The sequence below is a fragment of the Gadus macrocephalus genome, chromosome 3, assembly GCF_031168955.1.
Source record: "Gadus macrocephalus chromosome 3, ASM3116895v1".
Lineage (NCBI taxonomy): Eukaryota > Metazoa > Chordata > Actinopteri > Gadiformes > Gadidae > Gadus > Gadus macrocephalus.
This window is the reverse complement of record NC_082384.1, coordinates 2,858,279-2,877,953: the sequence shown is the minus strand read 5'-3', so window position 1 is coordinate 2,877,953 and position 19,675 is coordinate 2,858,279. Positions and strand designations below refer to the sequence as shown.

The 19,675-nt window shown below is 48.2% G+C and overlaps 1 long non-coding RNA gene across 1 annotated transcript; it reads left to right on the top strand.

Annotated features, from left to right (window-relative positions):
- The first annotated feature begins 371 nt into the window (after window positions 1-371).
- LOC132453396 (uncharacterized) lies at window positions 372-19,304 on the top strand. The gene is made up of 2 exons (XR_009524696.1): window positions 372-473; window positions 19,063-19,304. It is a non-coding gene; the product is annotated as an uncharacterized LOC132453396 (long non-coding RNA).
- The last annotated feature ends 371 nt before the right edge of the window (window positions 19,305-19,675 follow it).

Below are 19,675 nucleotides of genomic sequence, written 5' to 3'. Positions count from 1 at the left end.
TGGTGCGCCTTCTCTAATTGGTGTGAGAGGAACCACGCTGTCCCATCTCAATGCGAGGTGGGTAGCATGCTTTCGCTTCTGCAAAACTTATTGGAAAAAGGTTTGGCCTTCTCCACTATCAAGGTCTATGCGGCAGCCGTTTCGGCTGGCCATGCAGGCCGTGATGGTGGACCGATCTTCAGCCATCCACTGGTCAAGAGATTCTTGCGTGGGGCTAGACGGGTTAGGCCTGTTTTCACGCGTGCTTACTCCACGCTGGGATCTCCCCACCGTTTTGCGCGGATTGTCCAGGGATCCTTTCGAGCCTCTTTCTCAGGCCCCCTTGGATGCCCTGTCATTTAAGACAGCACTCTTGTTGGCCTAACAAGAGCTAACCGCTCTGTCTGTCAGCCCAAGTTGCTTGTTGCTAAACGAGGACAGCTCCTTCGCGTTGCTCAGACCTAATCCTGCGTTCCTCCCGAAGAACATTAATAGTTATTTTCGGTCGAGGGATATTGTGCTTAAGGCTTTTCACCCCCCGCCTCATTCTAGTGAGGCGGAGGCAGAGTTGCATCTCCTGTGCCCGGTTCGGGCGTTGGCTATGTACGTGAATCGCTCGGCCGTGTTCCGCTCCACACAACAGTTGTTTGTGTGTTATAGCAACGCTAGCAGGGGCCGCGCTCTCTCTGAACAGCGGTTTTCTCGCTGGGTATGTGAGGGTGTTTGCTTAGCCTACTCTCGGCAGGGCTTGGCGCCACCATTGGGCGTTAAAGCTCACTCCACACGGAGCGTGGCCTCTTCAACGGCTCTACTCAGGGCGTTTCGGTGGAAGACATCTGCGCGGCTGCGTCTTGGTCTTCCCGCGGCCCTTTTGTCAGTTTTTACATGTTAGACATGTCCAGGGGCTCACTCGGCAACTCTGTGCTGGAGTCCGGGTCCCCTTTTACGGCTTAAGAATATAGACATGTTCTTTAAAGCGGTGTGGTTGGATTTCCTCTCGCCGTCTGGCGAGTTGGACTTGATTACCAGTCTTACTCTCCACCTTTTTTCAAATAGAAAACAGGCTAGGGGGGTTTCTCTATTGGCTCGCCAATTGTCAGGTGGCTTTGTTTGCCAGTGTGGCACTCCCGCCGTTTTCTTCTAATAAGAAACGGCCGAGAGAGTCCCCTTATTGGAGAGCCGGATTCTGTGGCTCCGCCCCCGGTAGTAGCGGACCTAATGGAAACCGTGTTGCTCTGGTTTTTCTTTTCCTTTTCATGGGTTCCATGAAGCACGGATTAGAGCCGGAGTCTTTACAGACTCACTTTTTTCTCCCTTGATCATTGCCTTGCTTGATCTAGGAGGAATTAGTTTTTTATTAAGCTGTTGTGTTTTACACTTCCTTGGCTTTTTTGAGTCTTAATGTGTTCTGGTGACTTAGGTCGTTTTGACTGTGGTCCAGCAGGAGTACATTGATCGGGCTCTGCTCGCAGCTTCACCTTAGCCGGCGTAGCCTACATGAAATAGAACGATAGTTATTTTATTATAACTCTAGTTCTATGATTGTAGGCGTAGCCGTCTAGTTTCCCGACTGCTGTACCCTCCAAATGCTGAAAGAAAAGCGTGGAGGATGAGCGACGGTATACACCGCGTTATATAGACACGATACCGTGGGGAAATGTGGGCGCCCACGCTGATGGGTGCATAGTTTGAATTTTCAGCGCACGGGACAAGCCCATAAGGCGAAGCCTAGACGGCTACGCCTACAATCATAGAACTAGAGTTATAATAACATAACTATCGTTAAGTGTTCCTGGAGGTTTAGGGTTCAGACCCCAGAGGTCCTTGGGTTCAGACCCCAGAGGACTTGGTGGGTTTAGGGTTCAGACCCCAGAGGTCCTCGGATCTCCTCATTCTGTCTGCGTTGTTCAGGAAAGGGACTCGATGGGAGTGTTACGGCAGCGGGCTTCGAGCAGCGATACCGGGACTCCTTTATTCTATGTTGCTCAGCAAGCTACCGCATAGCTAGGCTGATGTCTTTGGAAGGGTTGTCTTAAGTCGACGCGGACCCTTGTATTCAAGTATATCTATTATATTAAATCAATATATTCTATCAGAGGATGTCTAACCAGGGCGCGAGGCGGAGCGGCCCGGTGAAGCTGCGGCTGACAGGTAAGGCTGCTGCTAGCTACAGTTAGCGTGCTAACCAGGACCACTGCAGACCTTTCTCTCTGTCTCCTACTTTAAAACTTTCTAACTTCTCTTACGACATGATCTTAATCTCCTTTAGTCCATGAGTGTATGTATGAATGTATACGTTTCTTTACGAGGAGCAGCAGTGTAGCTACAGCCTGCGTGCTAGCTAACGTTAGCTTCAGTAATGTGTTTCAGTAAACTTTGTCTCATCGTAATGCTTGGTGTCATATATATATATATATATATATATATATATATATATGAGATAATTGCTATAGATTAATCATAGATCTAACTGCTTTAGGAGTCCGTCGATGAGTATTATTGCTCAATGTTGCTTTTGTTCTAAAATGTGATTTAAGGTTATTCTACAGTGAATGAATTATTGAGGACGCTCCATATTAATGAAACACAATAAGGTTAATGACAATAACCTGATTCAGTGATTATTCATAAGCCGAGTCTTTGATTTATCACTGGCTTTATTTAAACGTCATGCAACTCTTCTTGTGTGGACCTTTACAATGTGTACGATGTGTTTGGACCTTTACAATCATAATGAAGACTAGTTTTCTGTAGGCAACCAGATCCCCGCATATTTGGGGGCTTTTTAAGCGCCGTTCAAGTTTTCAATCTCCCCATCCAAACCAGATCTATTATATTATATATATTATCAGATCATTTAAGGAAGGGCTTTGTATCTGTTGTATCTTTAGTTTGGTTATTCTGATCATACATACTCGTCTCTGGAGCACAATGCACTAAAGCTGAGTTTATATTTCTTTAACTCCAAAGTATCGCCATAATTTTCCAGACAATGTGGGACAGGAGGGAGTTTGGGAGAGGGCACACTCATCCCGTCTGCCTCCCAGCTTCTCCATTATGCAGAACGTTTTTAAAGGGTCCGCAGTGGTCTTCAGTCGGAATCCCAGGAATGTGAACTCTGAGTTGAAATCTGGGTCCCTGCAGATCAGACACGTCTTCCGTCTCTCCCTAACCAGATTGTGAGTGTGTGTGTGCGTGTGCATGTGTGTGAGATAAAAGAGAAAGTATCAATGGGAAACGGAAAGGAGGGATGTACGATGGAGAATAAGGGATTTTGGAGGGTCAAAAGGACTCAAAACAGCGGTCAGACTTACTACTGAGAAACCCTGGTTAAGCACTGATTGCATGGTGTGCATTATATATGACCGTGCGTACAGAAGTACAGGCCTTTTTAAAGCATTTGTGTTGTCGGCTCACCTAGGCTGGATGTATAGTTTGCTCTGGAAGTAATCCCATCTCAGCCGGCCTCCACCCTGTCTGTCTGTGGGGAAGTGGGCTATTTGGAATGCACTTTTCTTCTTTTCTTTTATTGAACATTGTTAAGTATTTTAAGAAGCTGCATTACCCTCACATAGCCACAAGGGGAGCAAGACCTTATTGAAGGCTGCTCCACCACAGAAGGCATCACCTTTAGTTAGGTGAAGAAGCCGAAGCCATTACGTCACCCCGGCCACGCCCACTAGGCCACGCCCACTTGACGTCCTCTCTAGCGGGTGATTTCGAACTCCAGAGGCAGAGATCAATAGGGAGACGGCAGAGAGCCACCCCGGGCCTAAGCCCGGGGGCTTGAAGTAGATCACGGTATTTTCCTCTCACACGCGTTAGATACAATTCCCTCCCTTAAGCTTCAGTTACCATACCGAAACATGCCGACTTTATAACGAATAAAGTGAGTTAAAAGCAACCCGGGATTGGACAACTTTCTTCAAGAATATGCAACATATTTGGTGACCCACGACGTTCGGAAGAAAGTCCAGAGAATCCCGGCGGGCGCAACGCTAAAACAACTTCAACAGGCCACACACGTCTGAGGTAAGTAGAACTCATTGTCCTAAAGATTAAATCTGAAATAGGATTGGTTATAAGAACATTTAGGTGTAAGTTTGTTTTAGCCACCGTCCGGTCGTGCTGCTCCAGAGGCCTAGACCTCGATTTAAAAAGCATAACAACACGTGTAGATCAACGGTTGCAAGGAACTCTGAAGGCCCTCCCTCTCCCCTTCTTTACACTTGAGTTGTTTTGAGTGCTCGTCGTTAACAATCGTTCTTGGTACTGGTTGAGAGGTAAACCTCCACTATCGGTCTCTGTATAGATCGGGCCAAAATAGTATATTAACAAGAGTTATCTTTCACTTCTCCGCTGAGGCTGGCACGGTCTGTGTTCCTAAGCAGTAGCTCCATAGCGGACATTCGGAGTGTATACTATATTATCTGCCGATCCGCTAGATGCCACCCTCGGCTGCATGCTTACATTTTACATTCAAGTCTGTTGGTATTTTGTTATTAAAGACGATGAATTATTAAGGTAAAAGACCCCCTGACCCCCTACACTCGTGAAGTCCCCACCGCCCCCCCTCCAGGCCCCCTACACACGAGCACCCCCCCACCCCTCCAACGCCTCCCTCCCCTTGAAACCTTTTCATCTACCTCTTAAGATCCCGTCCAACACCCCACTCCCCCCCCCTCCGCACCCCACCTTCAAACACTCTCTTCCCCCTACCCTTCCTTATTCATATTGCTTAAAGAAGGCCACTCGCCTCTCTATTGTTAGTTAAATTGAAGTTATTTTCTTATTGTTCTTTCTTCCCCTTGCTCCCTCCAACCATAGACATGTGTTGGAACCAGAATGTAAATTTAGTTAAGTGTTTGTATATTTGGGGGTCTGTGTGTCTGGGTGCTGAAATACAGGGAGCCAGTCCCTAGTTGATATCGGCAAAACACGCAAATATTTGTGTAGGTTGTAATCAATGTTTTTTGATTCACCAACATTAATAGTTTAAACGATCTGTAAATGTTTACATTTGTACTAAATTTGTTCTTCCTCTTCAGGCCTTTGCAACCCAAGCAATGATGGATGCCCGGCATTCATCATTTTAATTGTTTACATTACCACCCAACACTGATCATTTTACTTCTGTGCATTGATCTCTCTCTCTCTCTCTCTCTCTCTCTCTCTCTCTCTCTCTCTCTCTCTCTCTCTTCAGGAAAAAGCAGTATATGCAGTAACGAATGCCTAACACTCAGACATTATGTTTTTCAAGGTTGCTGGGCCCTTCTGTCTGTTTTCATGCGTTTTGTGTATCAAAACAGGAGTGCAATAGACACGGGTTGTGTCATGCACATTGATATTAGAGAACCAGGATGGTTCAAATAGACACGGGGTTCAACTGCTAAAATAATGTTTAATTAATAAATGATGCACATGGTTTTAACCGGTGCACAAGGCGGGAGTTAGCTCAACTGCTGTAGTTCAATTACAATAACATTTGTTTAAACCGATAACTTCTGAATTTTTCTTTTAGGTTCAGTTTATGTTTTGTTTATAGAATATCACCATATATTTAATACCAAGATGTGCATAATTGTTGTAAGTTTGGATGACTCTTTATTCTACCTAGTTTAGACGGTTTTGATTGACCTAGCTCAAGATTCACCAGGTGTCAGACGTAGGATTGTGGTACTTCCTGGGAGCCCCCGAGCCACACGTCGACTGCACCAGGTGTCAAGACGTAGGATTGTGGCACTCCTTGGGAGCCTCCGAGCCACGCGTTAATCGACTAATCGTTCCTGCAGTGTTCTGAGGTGGTAACGGTGGAGCTCAATGGGAGGCTCCGGGAGAGTTAACAATCGCGGGCTAACACGGGGAGTGGTGGCGGTGGGGCTCATGGGGAGGCCCCGGGAGAGTTGTCAATCACGGGCTCACACGGGGAGAAATCAAGTAAGTCAGTAAGTCAGAAGGTTGAATTAATGTATCGATTTGATGTTGACCAACAAAAAACTAGATAATTATAATAATAAATACTGTTCATGTGTTCATGTAATGGTATAGTTAGGTCTGGGACCTGCGTAGCTAAAAAAACTGTTTTGGAAATAGTAATGAACGTGTCCGGGACATGTATAGCTATAAAATAAGTAAAGATAAAACTGGTTTTACTTTACTTCATTTTGCAAAGACATATGCACGTTTGATGTGGTATGCAAAAGGTGGCGCAATAGGATGTTGTGCAGAGAATAAGGCGTATGCACGTTTGATGTGGTATGCGATGTACATAGGAGTGAATCAAAGTGTAGACAACATCAAATGCGAGCAATAGGTAGAATAAATGAAGATTAGGTCATCCAATATACATAGTTAGTGTAGGACAATCGGGTAGTATGATGAAGGTAACTGTTATTATGAGATACGGTTAACACAGAAGTGATATTGAACATGCAAATTTTAACATTGTTATTTCCCTTTTACATCTTTTTGGTTATAGCAACTTGGTTGCACTACGGCGTTGTTAGGTTAGGTTTGGTCATTCAATGCACATGGCTGAAGCAATGCGCAAGGAGGGATGTAGTGTGAAATTAAATCAAAGTAGATACTGTAAAACAATTAAAATTAGAATTAATGGAAATATGTTTTTGAACAACTAACTGCTGTACATGAGTTTGTATTTCTGCAATAGAAACAAAAGTTCCAGAACCAGATGCAGACACACCCGGAGCCTACAAACTACCACCGCCGAGCAAGGACTAACAGTCACATGAGGAGATCAAATAACAGGATTTGAATCGGTTCTGTTTTGGTTGTCCACCATTAGAAAAATATTGTTTGTATAAATAACATATATCATAATCAGCAACAGTTCGTAAAGTTTTCCACGAATAAGGTTAAAGGAATATATAAGGTATGGATATGTTATTGACAGAGCAAGGAGGGGTGTATGCGATGATAGACACAACATGTTGTACTTTTATCCCCAATAACACAGCTCCGGATGGGGTGGTGGCCAGGGCGCTGGCATGATTACAATCCCTCAGGTTCAACTCCGGCATTAATGACCCTTTCACAGGATGGATGGAGAATATGTTTTGGAGGTGGAAAGGCATGATCCAGTAAGTGCCCATCGCGGGAATAAATGCAGAGACCGTGTTAATTGTCACCGGCTGCCGTTGTGTTCCCTGTGCACGAGGGCTACTGCATCTGCTGATCACCACAGCAGTGAGCGCTACAGAAGCACCAAGTGCCATTCAGGCTTAGATGGGGATCAGATATGATCCGATGAAAGTGAACGATACATCACCTGAGGGGCCCGACCCTATCCAGCTGTAATATGTAGAATAGTCAACACCTATACTATTCTAGAGGGAAATAGAGGGAGGGAAGAAGTAGAAGGCGCACGAGCACTCTGAATAGTGTTGATAACCGTCTCAGGCAAACCTTTGCCCTGCAGGATCAACCTCTCAGGAGCCAAACCAACAGCCGTCCCGAGACATTGGGAGGGTGGTGCACCGTCCCGTGGGCCTGTGAAAGCGCATCCGGCCTGAATGGTATTGGCCAAGGCGCCGACCGCGAGAGCGCGGCCAGCTCTGGAAACCACAGAGCTGAACGGTTCTCCGGGGCCACTAATATCAGGGACAGTCTCTCCTGTCTGACCCGTTCCAGAAGAGGAAGGATCAGCTGGAGCGGGGGAAACGCATACAAGAGAGCCCGCGGCCAAGGTGTGTGTGCCAACGCATCTACCCCCAACGGGCTGAGGGAGAACCACCACCTGCAGTGCGTGTTCTCCCGGGACGCGAAGAGGTCCACCTGCGCTGTCCCGAACCTCTGCCAGATCAGTCTGACAATGTCGGGATGTAACCGCCACTCGTCTCGGCGGGGACCGCCTTGAGACATGAGGTCCGCCCCAAAGTTCTGGGCGCCCGCGATATGCAGGGCTCTCAGACTGCGGAGATCCTGATGAGCCCAAAGCCAGAGCTCGACCGCCTTTCGGTGGAGAGCAGGGGAGCGGACTCCCCCCTGTCTGTTGATGTACGCCGCCGCCGACACGCTGTCTGTCCTGATCAGAACGTGGCGGCCGCGCACCAGGTGAAAGAAATGCAACAGCACTTTCCTCACAGCGTCGAGCTCCAACACATTTATGTGTGCTGTAGGGGGCGTGCGCCACTCGTCTCCGACCGAGTGAGAGAGGCACGTTCCTCCCCAACCCGTCAACGAGGCGTCCGTGAAGACCACTACGTAGGACGCCACCTTGCCCAGGGGAACACCCTTGAGAAGGGCGGAGGGTCCTTTCCAATATTCCAGGTCTGGCGACACCGAACGGGGGACGAGGAGCACCCTGAGCTTGTGTCGCCTGGGGTCCAACCGTTGGCGAGCAAACCACCGCTCGAGTCTGCGCATAAAAAGCAGACCCAGGGGGACCACGGGGTGGGCAGCTGCCATCAGCCCCAACAGGCGCATGGTGGACAGTGCGGTCACGTTTCTGCGAACGTGAAAACGGGAGAGCGCCGACAGGATGGCGTCTCGCCGAGGAGGCGTAAGCATCGCAGTCATGGTGGCTGAATCTAGGCAAAGCCCCAAGTAGACTGTCTGCCGGCTGGGGAGCGGGGAGCTCTTCTCCCAGTTGATGGCAAAACCCAGGAAGGAGAGATGGTTTATCACCAACATGGTGTCCCCTCTCGCGGTTTCTTCTGAGTTGCTCAGAATAAGCAGATCGTCTAGGTAGAAGAGAATCCTCTTTCCCTGACGTCTGAGCGGTTCCAACGCCGTCTCCACACACTTCGAGAAGGTGCGCGGAGCCAGGGAATAGCCAAACGGCAGACACTGGTACTCGTACGCCATACCCATAAAGGCAAAGCGGAGAAACTTCCTGTGCGCCTGCCGAACAGGGACGTGGAAGTAAGCATCCTTGAGATCCAGGGATGTGAACCAATCGCCCTCTCTCACACACCGGAACAATGCTCCGACCGTGAGCATTCTGAACTTCCTCGTGGCAACGAATCTGTTGAACACGCGAAGATCCAGAATAGGTCTCATTTCCCCTGACTTCTTGGAAACCAGGAAGTAGCGGGAATAAAAACCTAGGTGAGACTCGTGGGGGGGGATCGACAGTGATGGCCCCCTTTACCAAGAGACGTGCCACCTCTGCTGCCAGAGCCGTGCTCGCAGCCGGGTCCCGTAGCGTGGTCTCCACCAACCCCATAAAGGGTGGGGGACGACGCTTGAACTGTATGGGATGGCCCCATCTCAACGTGGTGTCCAACCACGATGGCAGAACGCACCGCTCTTGCCAACACGCATAGCGGTTGGAGAGAGGGCGAGCCGACAGCTGAGGAAGACCGTCCAGGAATAACCCGTATTCCTCTGCCCCTACCGCCTCCACACTGCGTGTGAACCAAGGGGGGCTTCCCACGAAAGGGAGGAGGCTCAGCGAGCGTAGGAGACTAGCAGCTGTAAAAACAACGAGCTGTCTAGACGTCGCGCTCGTGCCCGCTGAACAGGGAGCGAGCCGTCCGGCCGCAGCACCTGTGCGCATGCGCTGTCCGCAGGATGTAGCCACAGCGCGCGGACCCATCTCCTCACCTATAATGTGGGGAACCAGGAGACCGGTACAAGCGGCCGTATCCACGGGCTCGTGCAACGAGTCTCTGATCCGTCCATGAGGCTCCAAGGGACGCCGCTTCTTAGAAGCAGGTGAACCAGAGGCCATGTGAACACGCCGTCCGACCGTCACCCTACAGCCACCGGGCTGAGAGGGGGAAATAGGCAACATGGAGGAGCGCACCACAAGCGTAGGACGCAGGTGGCCTGGGGAATATCGCTCTTTAGGTACCATGTACTGCCGTTCGGCCGAACGGTCTTTACTCTTTTCTTTAATAGGGAAAGAAAAAGTAGGAGCAAGTGTCCGGAACTTCCCGGTCCGTGACGCTGTTGCTCTCCCCGTGCGTGGCGGCTGCGGCTGCTGCACCGGGGCTGGAGTCAGAGGCGGTCCCATGGAACGCTGGGACCGGCCTAGACCGCGCTTCCTCTCAGCCTGCTGGCGGGAGGAGCCCGTGAGAATCGTCCCGAACCAGGAACGATTCTCACGGACTGACTGCTGGTGCGCGAGCACCTCGGAGAACCTGGGACCAAATAGGCCATCCGGCGCTAGTGGACCCTGGACGAGGCTGGCCCGCTCTCGTTCCGGCACCGCAGTGTGGGAGAGCCATATGACCCTTTGAATCATGGTAGCCCACGCCATATGCTGGCCGGCCGAAACGGCTATCGGCTGGCATAGCTGGAGGATGGCGCTGGAAAAGCGGGAAACCGCCAGCCATCTCGCGGCTTCCTCCGGGCCGTAGGCCTCCCTGTCAGCCGACAAGGAGACCATGGCAGAGGAGAGCAGGGCGATGTTGTTGACCGCCGCCGCGGATTGAGAGGCACAAACGAACAACCTGTCCGTTAGGCCGACAATCTGCTTCTGGAGGCGGTCGGGGGGCAGCGGCTTTTCGTTAAGGAGCCCGGCGCCCGGACAGAGAAGCGCTGCCAGGGGAGGCTCCAGGCGAGGGATCCCCCTCGCTGGAGGGACCAAATAGGCCATCCGGCGCTAGTGGACCCTGGACGAGGCTGGCCCGCTCTCGTTCCGGCACCGCAGTGTGGGAGAGCCATATGACCCTTTGAATCATGGTAGCCCACGCCATATGCTGGCCGGCCGAAACGCCATCCTCCAGCTATGCGTATCGGCCCACCCCTCCACGTTGGTGAAATCCGTGTAGGATCTTACCGGAGCCTTCAGGGTCGAAGGGTCCTCACCGGCAGCAATAAACAAGTGCTGCAAAGGCGGGAACAAGGGGCACTGGGTAACCCGCCGGGAAAAAGATGGGGTGCGAAAGCACTCGCCCTGCATATCGTCAGATACGGGGGCGAGAGGCGGGACCGGCATGGGAATCCCTTTGATGGCCGCCTCACCCATGATCTCCCGGAAGAGATCGGTCATCCGGCGCGGACCCTCGTGTTGTATGACGGTGGCGGTTGTAACCCGAGAGCGGGAAAAACCGGACGCCGAGTCGCCGAAGACGTCGTCCAGGGAGGCGTCGATGATGCCATCGTCGACGTCAGGTCCGAACAGGTCGATGGCGTCAGCCATTTCCACCGCAGGGGAAAAGAAGAGATGCCTGGAGAGGATCCCCTCTTCAGGCAGCTCCCGGCAGGCGACACAGGAGACGGGGGCCGCCATAGCAGCCGCGGCGTGGTCGGCGCCGAGGCACCAAAAGCACGCCAAGTGCCCGTCACCCGGTGCCAGGGAGGCGGGACAGGAGGCGCATAGGAGTCCTGAAAAGGACCTAGCTCTAGGAGCGCTCTCAGGTGGCCCTGAAAAGGGCCGTTTGTCTCGCCCGAGCCGCTGCCACCGGCTTGGGAGATCCGTGTTGAAGTTCTCATCTTCTTAATTGTAGTTCTCAATTTCTCGCTGATAAGCACAAGTGCTGAAAGAAAAGGGAGGATGAGCGACGGTATACACTGCCTTATATAGACACGATACCGTGGGAAATGTGGGCGGTGCCCACGCTGATAGGTGCATAGTTTGAATTTTCAGCGCGCGCAGACGCGCGCACGGGACAAGCCCATAAGGCGAAGCCTAGACAGCGTAGCCTACATGAAATAGAACTCTGGGTTTTCCGTTTCAGGTAGCAGGTTCAGCGCAACCGAGAGTTAAGGTGCGGACACACCAAAAGCGTATCCCGCGTACCATGTACGCGCGTAACGCAGCTAAAATTTTTGTTGTCCTACATACGCAGCTACGCGCCTGTGGCTGCGCTGGATTTAGGAGTCCGAGGAAGGAAACCCAAACGCCGCCGTGTCTGGGTGCATGATAGAGCTTGAATCGGGTTAGATTAAATAATCTCGGATATAAATAACAATAATCGGGTTAAATAACTTCACATGGTGTGTCTGGTGTGTTTCCAGCATTCGTAGTGTTGATCAGCAGAGAAATAGTCCGCCAAGACGTTGAGGTTGCTTAGCAGCCAGAGACTCTGTCCATCCAAGTGAACGTAGCGTTCACTCTTCGTCATAACTATCAAACCAAACATCCTTCACATTCATCGAGCGAACATTATGAAAGTAAAATGCACATTTCTCGCTAAAAATGTTTCCATAAACGCATTTAATGGCGTAACTATGTTACTATTTCCACCCAGAATAAAGAAAGATGTCGGCCGTATGCTTCTGTGCAAGCGTCACTACTCTCTGCCAGTGACGTCTGGTCAAGCTCCACGCTGATTGGCTATCAAGGCTAAGCATCACGCGTATGAGCGTAAAAAGTTCAATTTTTTTGAACTCCTTGCGTATATATACGCGGCTCATACGCCCCTAACGCGAGTAAAATGTTGCTTGGTACGCATGATACGCGTGTACGCACCTCATACGCGCGTAAACCAATGGTTCCCTATGGAAAAATTGCCGATTTTATACGCGTCTATACGCGAGGTACACGCTTGGTGTGTTCGCACCTTTAGTTGCTGCGGCAACATACGCCGTGGGTCTAACCTGCTCGGGAGGTGGTTAGACCTACTCTGAGTTTGTTGTCTATAAGGCTGAAGGCAGCTCTCCGACAGAAGGAAGTGTTAGAAATGGCATGTCCTTTTCTACGAGAGCCTGCGGACGTAGAGGCTGCGATCCTCAGAGGGAATCTCCGTGAGGAACGATTATTAAGACGCCGGCTGGATATACTTTATTTTCCTGATAATATTCTTCACGAGCGCTATCGTTTTTCAGCGCAATCTATCATTTATTTAGACCACCTTCTCAGCCCCCATGTTAACTCTCAAACGCAGCGGGGAAATGCTTTAAGTTTAATTTTTTCTTTTTTTTAACGCATTTGCAGAATGATCCGCCCTGTGCATCCCACCCGCGCTGTACTACAGTCACTTTAACGTTGTGGCTTTCCAATGATCAGAGTAGCTGACTAACCACGGACCTATAACTGCTGCAAGTCAAGAAACGCATATTAAGAATGCAGGGCAGAAAATACCCTGGTACTGCTTTTAACCAGATGCTTCTTCTCTACATGCACAAAAAAAGTCATTCATATTGGGTATGTTTTTAGAGCAGGGAACAGTATCCCAGTTTGCAACTCACCCACCTTTAACTTATGTTCCAAAATGTGGATCTCCAAAGCATCCTTTTGCATCTTTTGCCTAAGGTGGTCCATTTCCAAGTCTGCTTTGTGTATTTGCTTTTCTAGATAGATTCTAGTCTTTGACTGGAAGCTATAGGAATGCAAAAGATGAGATTGGATTTCACAGTGCCAAGTAGAGCGTTTCATTATAATTCCAGGGAGAATCTTACAGAGGTAAGCTGTGATTTAGAAGTGGATGGCCTCTCATTGGATTCGATTTCATCCTGTTTGAGAGAAAGAAGATGTCAGTTTTAAATTGTACAACGCTATCATCAACTTTTAGAGGTTATTTTTAAAAGGTGTTAACCTCAATAGGCCTTTCCTCTTCCCTTTCGAATGCTGCAGACAATGTTTCTCCATCATCTTCCTGTAATGACATTAACGGTTGTGTTCAGCAATTACCAAGACATTATTAATAATCTGTGGAAGGTGAAGAATTGTTACAATTGCATGGAGGTTGGTGAGGAGCTCCCCCCAGGGATGCCCTCAGCCACAGGACCCATACTCTGTTGGCTGAGGGCCATCTCCTCAGCCTCTGTGAGGGCTGCAGAGGTGGACCCCCTCCAGTCTGCCGGGGCTCTGCTTTTTTTCGATTTGCTAACATGGAGGAAAATGTTACCCTAATATTCAGTAAGCGCTATTTTGAAGACAGCAGGCAAAACAGCACAATTGATTTGATTTCAATTAAACATTAGTTTACCTGTTTGAACCATATTTTTGTACTTCATCTTCATTTGCTGCCAAGTCCTCTTGGGGCAACTCGGGTTGTTCCTGCGTAAATTGACACACACACACACACACACACACACACACACACACACACACACACACACACACACACATTACATATTGAATAAGTGGAAGATATTAAACTTTCCTCTTATTTTTATTTTATTTTACTAATTTATTTTACTCACGCATTGACTTGTTCAGCTATTTCCTGCCGAGCTCTCTCTCACGCTCTCGCTGCCGCGGGAGCAGTTACCCATCGCTGACCGCGTAAATTCGTTATTTACACGTCAAAAGCATGATCCTTAATATTTGAGCCATGAATATATAAATATCCCAGTTAAGCATTCTTAAAGATCCTACCACATAACCCCTTTCTTCTAAGAAAATATGTACTCCGATGGCTTCCAAGTGGTCAGCGGATCAAGTATAAAAATGAAGTATAAAAAACATACAAACTGGTAAGCTTTTCCCACCATCGTATTGGTATAAATTTAAATAAGCCATTTTTTTTAAGCCAATCGTGAAAAGGCAGACAGTCGGCAGACTGGATCTGGCCCTCAAATTGTCTTGATCCCGGTGGAGGAGCTGTTACTAAACATAAATTCAGGGTGCCCTGGCATGGAGGGGGTACCTGGAGGTACCTACCTCCTCAGAGAGTCAGGGGCCATACCCCACTGGTTGAATGTATGTTTTTGTGTTTTCTTGTATTATAGATTTTTTTTGCCTTCGAAGTAACACATGCAAACCATGTGCTTGCCACAGCGCATACTATTCCAAATGTTTCTTTTTTTGGTAACTGGGTAGAAAACCTAAAAGTGACAATTCATCAACTTCACAGAATAATAATTATTTTTTGTCTCTCCAATAATAAGAGACAAAAAAAAAAAAAAAGACTCTAGGATGTTTTGACATTGATTTTTGATAAAGTATGCTGAGTTTTGTTAAAGGTCCCATGACATGAAAATCTCAATTTATGAGGTTTTCTAACATAAATATGAGTTCCCCTAGCCTGCCTATGGTCCCCCAGTGGCTAAAACTTGCGTTTGGTGTAAAACGAGCACTAGCTGTTCTGCTCGCCTTTGAAAAAACGGAGGCTCAAGCGCGCTGATTTGGAAATCTGTGCTCATGACGTCATGAGGAATCTCAGCTCCTCCCCTTACTCTGCCTGGCCCGCCCAGAGACGTTGGCCCGCCAATGAGACTCGACCGTGCGAGCGCCACGTGTGTGTGTGTGTGTGTGTGTGTGTGTGTGTGTGTGTGTGTGTGTGTGTGTGTGTGTGTGTGTGTGTGTGTGTGTGTGTGTGTGTGTGTGTGTGTGTGTGTGAATACACACACTGTAACGCAAGTGTTTCTTGTCGGTTCTTTGACGTGTCTTGTATTTCCACGAGACTGTCGTGGGGGTTATCTAAGCCATGGTTGAGAAGGAATTGGGGGAAAGGAACTTTGGTTTGACTCGCTGAAGTACATGAACTGCGACATGCCGCCGGTTGCCGCGAGGCACCATCGCCCGGCAGCGGGCAGCCGGCCGCAGGCAGCGCGCGGTTCAGTCGACTTCAGGTTGATGTGGAAGAACCAGAGACGTCGCAGAACCCGACAAAGTCGTTTGTGATTCATAATATCGTCTGGAGGCGCACACAATATGTTATATGATATAGATATCTATGTATCATATGATATTATTTAGATATAGAGCTCCAGGACTGTAACGCAAGTGTTGTAGACTTCCTTGTTATTTGGATAACCGTTCTGCTGTTGGTGTGATGGCGCATAACACGTCTGGTATTTCTACAACGAGACTCGTATTGGGGGTTATCTCAGCCAAGGTTGAGAATGAATTGGGGGGAAGGAACTTTGGCTTTGACTCCCTCAAGAACATGAACCACGACATGGAGGAGAAAGGGATTGTTGGCGGCGAATGTCTCCCGCTTGAGCCCCGCTGAGGGACCACCGCCGGAGGCGGAGGTGCATAAGCGCTGCCCGGCAAAGATCCCTTTCTCCTCCTTGTCGTGGTTCATGTTCTTGAGGGAGTCAAAGCCAAAGTTCCTTCCCCCAATTCATTCTCAACCTTGGCTGAGATAACCCCCAATACGAGTCTCGTTGTAGAAATACCAGATACGAGAGTCCGACGTCACACCAACAGCAGAACGGTTATCCAAATAACAAGGAAGTGTACAACACTTGCGTTACAGTCCTGGAGCTCTATATCTAAATAATATCATATACATAGATATCTATATCATATAACATATTGTGTGCGCCTCCAGACGATATTATGAATCACAAACGACTTTGTCGGGTTCTGCGACGTCTCTGGTTCTTCCACTTTCACATCAACCTGAAGTCGACTGAACCGCGCGCTGCCTGCTGCCGGCTGCCCGCTGCCGGGCGATGGTGCCTCGCGGCAACCGGCGGCATGTCGCAGTTCATGTACTTCAGCGAGTCAAATCAAAGTTCCTTTCCCCCAATTCATTCTCAACCATGGCTCAGATAACCCCCACGACAGTCTCGTTGTGGAAATACAAGACACGTCAAAGAACCGACAAGAAACACTTGCGTTACAGTGTGTGTATTCACATTGATGTGGACGTTGAAGAACCAGGAACGTCGGAGAACCCAACGCGGTCGTTTGAGATTCATAATATCGGCTCACACAGCTTTTGGCCGTGATAATATATATTATATGATATAGATATCTGTGTAGGCTATATGATAATATTTAGATATAGAGCTCCAGGACTCCCGTGTGTTCTAGAATATTTACAGAACACGGCTAAAGGCTGTGTGCGGCTCGCCATTGCGATACATCCACTGTAAACAGAGCGCATGGTGGCTGCAAGCTGCTCAGGGCCACACCCCCACCCTCCTCCTTGACACGCCCACCGAAACAGCGCATTTGGGGGAAGCTCAATGTGCGACTGGCTCGGAGTGGCTGTAACTCTGCACCACGGCTGAATTTAGGGAACGTCTTTGAATACTGTGTTAGTTGCCCACTAATACCTATATTAAAGAATACATAAAATAGCATGTCATGGGACCTTTAAGTCACGCTCAGACTAGTGTCATTTGTATGTTACAATCAAAAAAAAATCCCCCCGTGACACTGTCACCTTTTTTCCTCTGAGGAGTTTGCAGGTCTGACTATTATTACACACCCACATTGTAAAAAATAATAAGCTTACTTGAAAAAAGGGTGGAAACTTGTTGCCTCAAATAAGTTAAGTAACCAAAACTTTACTTAATGTTATGTTTACAAGTAATGCTTATGTTATGTTATGTTAACGTGAGAGAATAAAAGCTATTGCGCACAGCTTGGATGCCTGTCTATTTCTTAATGTACAGGAAATTAAATGTTGTTGTTGCACAAAAAGTGATATCGGAAATCCGTATCGAAAAACCAGTATCGGGAATTATCGGGATCGGATCGGGAGCAACATGAAAATATCGGAATCGGATCGGGAGCTAAGAAATGAGATCGGGACAACTGTCTTGCACATTTCCCAAAGCAAATGAGGATCAATTAACTTGTTACTGATCTATACCAAACATAACATTGTTGGAAGAGACTAATGTATTCATTAGTTGAGATGTTTTCATCCTATACTTGTTTTGAACCAGAGGTTCATGACTCTGCATAATGGATTTATTACCCGGTGACCCCGTCTGCAGGTTGAGTACACGTGTATGACACGCTAGCATTTAAAGTTCCCCTAACCTCACTGGAGCTAGAAATGGCGTTAGGTGTAAAACGAGCACTCAGTATCCTGCTCTGCCTTTGAAAATACAAAGCTCAGACGCGCCGATTTGGAATTTTTCCCAGTATCTCGTCATACGGGGAAATGTTACCTCCCCTTCTCTGCTTTGCCCCCCCAGAGAATTTGGCCTGACAATGAGCTAGGATTGTTGTACACTATTATTGGATAACCGTTCTGCTGTTGGTGTTATGGTGGATAACATGTCGGGTTCTCTGACGTCCCTGGTATTTCCACAACAAGACTCATCGTGGGGGTTACCTCAGCCATGGTTGAGAAGGAATTGAGGGAATGGAACTTTGGCTTTGACTCCCTGAAATACATGAACCGCGACATGGAGGAGAAAGGGATTGTTGCCCGCGATTGTCTCCCGCCGGAGCCCTGCTGCCCGCTGCAGCAAGGCACGCTGCCCTCTTCCGAGGCAGTGGTGCCTCGCCAGCGGGCAGTGGGGCTCCGGCGGGAGACAATCGCGGGCAACAATCCCTTTCTCCTTCATGTCGTGTTTCAGTCTACTTCTGATTGATGTGGAAGTGGAAGAACCAGAGACGTCGGACACCCAACGCAGTCGTTTAAGATTCATAATATCGTCTGGAGGCGCACACAGCTTTTGGCCTTGATAATATATATTATATGATATAGATATCAATGTATAATATGATATTATTTAGATATAGAGCTCCAGCCATGGTTTAGAAGGAATTGGGGGGGAAAGGAACTTTGGCTTTGACTCCGTGAAGTACATGAACCTCGACAAGGAGTAGAAAGGGATTGTTTTCCGCGATTGTCTCCCGCCGTAGCCCCGCTGCCCGCCGCTGCGAGGCACCACCGCCGTGAGCCACCACCGCCGTGAGCCACCACCGCCGTGAGGCACCACCGCCGCGGGGCACGCTGCCCACTTCCGGGAGCTCCGTCGTGAGACAAACACAGTCTACTTCAGATTGATGTGGAAGTGGAAGAACCAGAGACGTCGGAGAACCCTACGGAGTTGTTTGAGATTCATAATATCGTCGGGAGGACCACACAGCTTTTGGCCGTGATAATATGTATTATGTGATATAGATACCTATTTCTAATATGATATTATTTAGATATAGAGCTCCGGGGCCCGTATTACAGAAACTTCCTATCTTAAGTCCTACGTTAAGATAGGAGAAGTGTAAGGTAGGATTTTTCTCAATTTGGTATTACAGAAACATATCCTATCTTTATTTAGGAATCCTTTCTTATCTCAGGTTAAGATATCCTAAGTAGAAGATCTAGCATCGGCACTCAGCTTTTATGTCTATTACCTATCAACAGCTGAAGTTTACGTGCGCATCCAATATTTTTTAATTATCCGTCGAAGCAACGGTGATGGCAAGCGCTGTGATTGGTCCTTTAACAAAATCATTTCCGGAATCACTTCTCCGGTTTGACTTTGCACCTTATTTACTTTGTACATTGTTTACTCTGCACATTAAAGGCCCACTATGCAACTTCGGGCATTTCTTCGCTGTTTTCTTGGTTTTGGCACGCACATTTCTCTACACAGCGCCCCCTACAGCTTCGTAGTAGATATTTTACAACACTGTCGTAACAACTCGTTGACGACCCTTCCCCATGCACTTCTACGCGAGCCATGTGCATTTGTTTTCAAAGAAGCCGGCGAATGCGTGGAGCCATGTCCGAAGTAGATGTTCATAAAGTGTAGGCAAGGTTATACATTTTTAAAATGGTGTATTTGTATTGCAATAAACATATATCCATCCTTTTTTATAGTTGACGGGGAGAATTTATATCCTAGATTATAATTGTTTTATCTTAGGTTGAACAGAACAATCAGTGTAAGAGTGTTGGCCAACATAATAATCTAAATAAACAAGAACCTGGATTCGGGGATTCAGTCTGTATCTGCGAGACGAGACAGACGAACAGCAAAACACCCATGGAAACAAAGGTGTTTATATGGTTGCAAGCTAGAAACATACAGGGCTCACAACATAACGGTCGAGAAAACAATTTTTACAGGGCTCCCAACAAAATGGTTGAGCAAACACATTTGTACAGAGACTATCAATATCAAGAATACCACGAAG